This window comes from Tupaia chinensis, unplaced genomic scaffold (genome assembly GCF_000334495.1).
Source record: "Tupaia chinensis unplaced genomic scaffold, TupChi_1.0 Scaffold000013_1, whole genome shotgun sequence".
Taxonomy (NCBI): domain Eukaryota; kingdom Metazoa; phylum Chordata; class Mammalia; order Scandentia; family Tupaiidae; genus Tupaia; species Tupaia belangeri.
The window spans coordinates 2,396,233-2,402,987 of NW_006159443.1; positions in this window are offsets into that span (position 1 = coordinate 2,396,233).

The window sequence follows — 6,755 nt, forward strand, 5'->3', positions numbered from 1 at the left end:
TCTTTCCCTTTCCTTTTCTCTGTCTCTCACGGAATAAATAAACAAACAAACAAAAAAATTCCTATGTGTAGTATTGAAAAGAGTCCTCCAAATATAATAGCTTGAAAATAAATAGTGATAACAATGAATAAATCCCTCTCTAAAATAGCAAAGTGGAAATAAAGAGGACACTAAAGACATTTTGAAATTAATTTAAATGAAAATGAGACATCAAAACTTATAGAACATTTGGGACCAGCAGTTAGCGTAATGGCTATGTCGCTGGACTCCCATGTAGCCAACCATGGTTCACGTCCCATACTAGGTAGCTTAAGACTCACGCCAGGCACGTGTGCATGCGTGACCAAGATCCCAAGAGGAGAATGGAGGAGAAGGGATTGTGGCGTGACCACTCCCCCAGGGGTGATTTCTCACTTTCTGTCTCTCTGTCTCTGTCTGGCGAGCACATGCGCCCTATAGCAAACAAACAAACAAAAAACACAAACTTATAGAACATTGCTCAATCTATAGCTCAGAGGGAACTTTATGGTTTAAAATTTGGTGTTAATAAATAGGGGCTTGGGACCAGCAGTTGGCATAATGGCCATGTCGTTGGACTCCCATGTAGTCGACAGCGGTTCGAGTCCTGTACCTGGTAGCTTGAACTCACTATGGGCGTGTGTGCATGCGTGCCCAAGATCCCAAGAGGAGAATGGAGGAGAAGGCAATGTGGCATGGCCATCCTTCCTGGGGGGTGATTTCTCGCTTTCTGTCTCTCTGTCTCTCTCTGTCTTTCTGGCAAGCGCTTGTGCCCTATAACAAAACAAAACAAAACAAAACAAAACAAAACAAAAAAACAAAAAATCTCTCCAAATAAATAGGGGATAAATAAAACAATGGAACTAAAAGTTAAAAATACAAATTAGGAGAAAAAAATCGCCAAATAGTTAGAAAAAAGACAAAATTAAAGGCTAATGAATTAAGAATAACCATAAGCATCATCACAACAAAAGAACCCATGCAGTGTTGGTTCTTGAGAACAAACAAGAAAATAGATAAATCTTTTGCTCACATATGACTGATAGGAAATAAAAAAGGAGAAAAACATAAGCACACAACATAATTAATGAGGCAGAAACTAACATCTAATTGCAAAACATCTAATCACAAAACAGTGGGTCTATTTTTAGAGGATACTTTTCACATAGACTATTGTAGTTATATTTCTACAACTATTTTGAAAATCAACTTAAAAAAAACCTAAAATAGTTCACAGTCTTTAATCCATAGTTCAGCTTCTGAGAGTCTCTCCTAAAGAAAATATTAGAGAGCAGAAAAGAGAAGCCTTTTTAGTAAATGGTGCTGGAAAAACTGGGTATCCAACTGCAGAAAGATGAAACTGAACCCCCATCTTTCACCATTAATAAAAATCAGCTCAAAATGGATTAAAGATCTGAACCTAAGACCTCAAATTATAAAGCTACTGGTGGAAAACACTGGGGAACCTCTGTGAGACATTGGGGTAGGCAAAGACTTCTTAAATAAGACTCTCAAAGCGCCAGCAATAATCCCTAAAATAGACAAGTGGGACTATATTAGATTAAGAAGTTTCTGCACAGCAAAGGACACAGTAATCAGTGTGAATTGACAACCCTAAGAATGGGAGAATATTTTTAAAAACATATCCCTCAGACAAGGGACGATAATGAGAATACACAGGAAACTCAAATGGTTTACTTGAAAAAAAAAAAAAGATTAAGCCAATTAAAAGATGGGAAAATGAGCTGAACAAAAATATCTCTAAGGAAGACATACAAACAGCCAAAAAACATATGAGGAAATACTCAACATCCCTCAGCATAAGGGGGATTCAGATTAAAATCACAATGAGATACCACCTAACCCCTGTCAGAAAGGCAAAGATTAAAAATAGAAAAAGTGGTAAATGTTGGCAGCGATGTGGTGAAAGGGGAACTCTCCTACACTGTTGGTGGGAATGTAAACTGGTTCAGCCACTGTGGAAAACAATATGGAGGTTCCTCAAAGATCTACAAATAGAACTACCATGTGATCCAGCAATCCCACTTCTGGATATTTCCCCCCAAACAGTAGAAAGCTCAATAGGAAAAGTGCGTGCACATCAAAGTTTATTGCAGCATTATTCACATCGCTAAGACACAAAACAACCCACACACAGATGAATGGATGGAAAAAGTATGGCACATATACTCCATGGAATACTATTCAGCCCTAAAAAGCAATAAGACCCTGGAATTTGATAGAAAGTGGGTCAAATATGGAAGTTTAATGCTGAGTGAAACAAGCCAGGATATGAAAGAAAGATACTGTATGTGTCCACCTAATACATACTGAGTATTCACACTTTATAGTAAAGATCGAACTAGGGCATAAAAGGAGTGAAAATAGTTATGGATGCTGAAGACAGTGTGGAACGGGGGAAGAGGGAGCAGGGAAGAGTATAGAGAAGGATAGTAAGAGAATAGAGGGGCATGACATTAGTGGGACACAGAAATGGTTTATTACTCATAGAAGGGAGAAAATCTTATGGGACTCCACTTCTTTTTCCCCCAAGTGACCTCTAGGATCAGTTTCTGGAGCTAATGATTCTTGAAGAAAGAAAATTCAAATTTTACTTATCTATAATAATAATAAATTCAAGAAGAAATATGATAGCGAGATTGTTATTTTTTCTTTCAAAGAAGCAAATTAACTAAATATAAGAAAACAATAAAGGGGATGCCAGGTTTGTCAGGAAGAGGTGGTTATATTAGTAAAGTAATAGAGAAAATATGCATGGGTAGTTAGAAAATAAAGTTTGAGATATTTATAAAAAGGGATAGTGAGACTATTACTCCTAGAATCCTCAGATGAAGAGAATTTCACTTGTATGAAGTCAATCTAAGTTTGAAAGAGAAGCTATAGAAAATGACAGTGAGAAAAACATGGAAGAGATAATCAAAAGTAAGCCACATATATGAGAAATCATAGTCTTCAAAATAGTTTCTTTCTAACTTTATTATGCCTGAAAATTCCATCACAATAATTTCTTCCAACTATTAAAAGAGTATTTGTAAAACTGAATCATGCAGAATTTCATGTTCTATTTTGCTTGTTAATTTAACAAAACAGAGGAAGCTTTTTAGAAGGTGTATAAAATAATTTGAAATAAAGCAAACAATTAAAAGATCTGGAAAGCAAAGGTGTGGTTAAGTCATTCAAGAATAACAAGGATATCAGGACCAGCAGGTGGCGTGGTGGTTAAGGTGTTGGACACTCCCACATGGTCAGCCATGGTTTGCATCCTGGACCTGGTGGCTTGCTTTCTCAGTTTTCTTCTCTCTCTCACACTCTCTCTCTGGTCAAAAGAAAATAAATGAATGAATAAATTAAAAAAAAAAGAATAACAAGGATATCAATAAAGGAGAAAAAACTAAAAAATACAAGTTTTAGCAATTCTACTCCTACATAAAAGCAAGACCAAAATTTTTTTGAATGCTAACTCACCAATGTAGGCTGATGAATGAAAAAAGTATAGGTAGTATGAAAAAAATGTAGCAAAAATTTGCAGGGGAGACTTACAAAAGTGCAATAGTTATGACTTGATGTTATGATAAAATCTCTTTGATAGTGTATCATCCAAAACACTCTCGCCAATAATCACTCATTTATTAAGCAAGTAAATTATTGAAATTATCTTGAAATTGAACTTTTAGTGTTAAAAGTATTTTATCATATTCAGCCATGCTGGCATTTTCAAAAAATTGTTCTAGACTTTTTGATCCAAAATAACTCATACACTGATCCTTTTAACAAGCTGCTAGGTAGAAACTTAAGCACCTAGAATTACTTTTGAGAGGTAGGTGGGATATTTAAGGATGCATTTTAGTAATTATTAATGCATTAACCTGTATACTCCATAAGCGAGGGTAATATTTGCAAAGTTAGCTTTACTAGAATATATAAAAATACCATGATAATTTTTTCTGTGAGTTGGACACTTCTCTTGATTTTTGCTTCTCTTGATTTTTTGAAAGTGCTATATAGGGCATATGCACTTTCCTGAGAGACAGAGATAAAGAAAGGAAGAAAGTGAGAAATCACCCCCAACCCCACAGGGGATGGCCACGCTGCAATCCCTTCTCCTTCATTCTCCTCTCGGGATTTTGGGCATGCATGCACATGCATTTGGCATGAGTTTCAAACTGCTGGATCCAGAATTCCAACTCCTTAACCACCACACTATTTACTGGCCTCTATAATAAGGGTATCTGAAGAGGGACAACATGTGTTGGGAAGAATAGATCCGGTGAAAATATTGGCTCTGATTTAATTTCTTCAAGCCTAGAATCCTTAATCCTAATCAAATCAGGAATCTTAAAGTGTGTATGCATTTGAGAACCAGAATTATCTATACACACACAACTTATTCTCCACCTTGGGAAAATTGTACTGTTTACCTGTCTTCACAATTTGGCTTTCCTATTCTAGGAATGTTTTTCTCAGGAAGATAAAAGTTGCAAATAACTAGATCATTTGTTTCAGGAAATTCTTCTACTCCCCCAAAAAAGACAGCTGAATAAGACATCCAAGTGAACATTAGACACTCACCTTTTCAATACTTTTCAATAGCATCAAACTCCTCTTCCTGTCATTGCTTTTTGAAAACTTACCTCAAAATCTCTACCTTTCTGTTTTCAGCAAAGCTAAACTGCTATAATCTAACATTTAATACTAATTAAGATCCCACTAAGAAAGATTCACCTTAAATCACACTTACAAGGTGCATAAATATTCCCATTTTACCCTCCACCCTCTAAAATGGTATTAAGACTTGAGAAACAAAAACAGTTCAGAGCAGTCAGTGATACACAAGGTCCATTTACTTTTTTTTTTTTAAAAAAAAAAAAAACCTTTTGCCAAAGGGCATGTGAGCTCACCAGAGAAAGGGTGTGTATGTGAGAGAGAAATGAACCCTCGGGGGAATGGTCATGCTATAATCCCTTCTCCTTCATTTCTTTGTTTTCTCAGGATTTTGGACACACATGGACACACCAGATTTGGAACTCGAATCGCACAGGGTGTTATATGGGATCCAACCACCTTTACCACCATGTTATGGGCTGGCCAAGTGCATTTAAGTTTTAAAGGCCCTCATACATCATGAACCTGAGTTCTCAGGAATATTGCACAAAAATGCATGTTTTAGATTACAGTAAAAACAAACAAACAAAAACAAACAAAAAACCTGATGCTGCAAAGGCTTATGTGTCTCCCACACTCTCTTCTTCTTAGTATTCCTGAGTTCTGATATAAAGAATAAAGTATGGCCAATCAGTTGCCTGCATTTTCAAATGGATCAATATATACTCTTGATAATATATAAACTCCCTTCTTTTTGCCCTTCTCTTTGTTATATAAACCAACTTTCTCCATCATCATTTTCAATAAATATACTTCTGAGGAGCCAGAGTCTGTTCATCTGAATGATTTGTCTTCAGTTCTGGTTTAAATAAACCACTTATAATACACTTATTATGATTTAGCCTTCCTTTTAGGTTGACAGATTCTATGAAGATAATGCTTTCTCATTCCTTTGAAAGTAATAAAATCAACTCAGTCTTGCCAACAGTTAATTTTGGTGGTATTTTTAGACAGGCAGCAATTTATAAATTCTTAAGAAGTAATATGAAAATTATAAACCTTCAAAATGGAAGATATGACAGCAATTAAAGAAATGGGGATTTTTGAAATAGGAGAAGAGAAAGAGAAATTTTATAATGATTTTCCCATTTTGAAATAAAAATACAAATGGTGACTTCTACAGTATAGGAGAGAAGGAATTAAAATTACATTGCACAATGAAGACTGTAGATGACACTATAAAAGAAGATGACATCTGATCCTAACCTTCTTCTTTTAACCTTGATGACAAGTTAAAATATGGAAATGTTTAATTAAAATTGACCCCAGCCATTTTGAATGAGTAAAACAGATCCTTTTTTAAAAATACTTTTACTAATAAGCAAGAATTCAATTATTTAAATTTCCTTAAATCATCAGAATTCTTGGGTTGTCCCTAAAGGAGCAAGATGAAAGTATACTAAGAGATGAGTTCCATTCCCAGATGGGACTGGAGTGCCTCTGGGAAAACATGAGTTATTCCAACAGGAGCTCGTTTTTAAGAGCCTAAATCAGTCAACAGCCAAGCTTTCTCTGGAAAAGAGGTTGAACTTGAACTATGGCACCAAAGAAGGGTATCCTTAAGGCCTATCTGGACTAGCAGTATCATAGATGGAAGGGAGCCAGCACTTTAGAGTGACATTGTGAACCTGGATGCATGACAGTGATGGCAGCTTCTTTAGGAGCTGAAAGAAGACTTCTTGGTCCACACTGTCACGGGAGTCCAGGTTCTGCCCAAAGAAGCACTGAAACTGTTACCAATGGATGATGTTGAACTCCTTACTGATCATGGAAAACGGATCCTTATAGCTAAACACAATGTAAATAAATAATGTGGCATTCATCCTATTTTAGTGTCATGAGGAAATGCAAACCCTTTCCAACCCCTATGAGTCCCTGATGCCTGATTTTCACTTAGAAGAATCTTTGGTAGTAAAAAGGAAAGGACAACCCTTAAAAATTCCAATTCCTATTTGGATTTGATATAGAGATTGAAAGCAGCAATAAACTGTAGGAGTTAAAAGCTCGTGCTCTGGGGCCAACTGGTGGTGTGTTGATTAAAGCAGATAGACCCT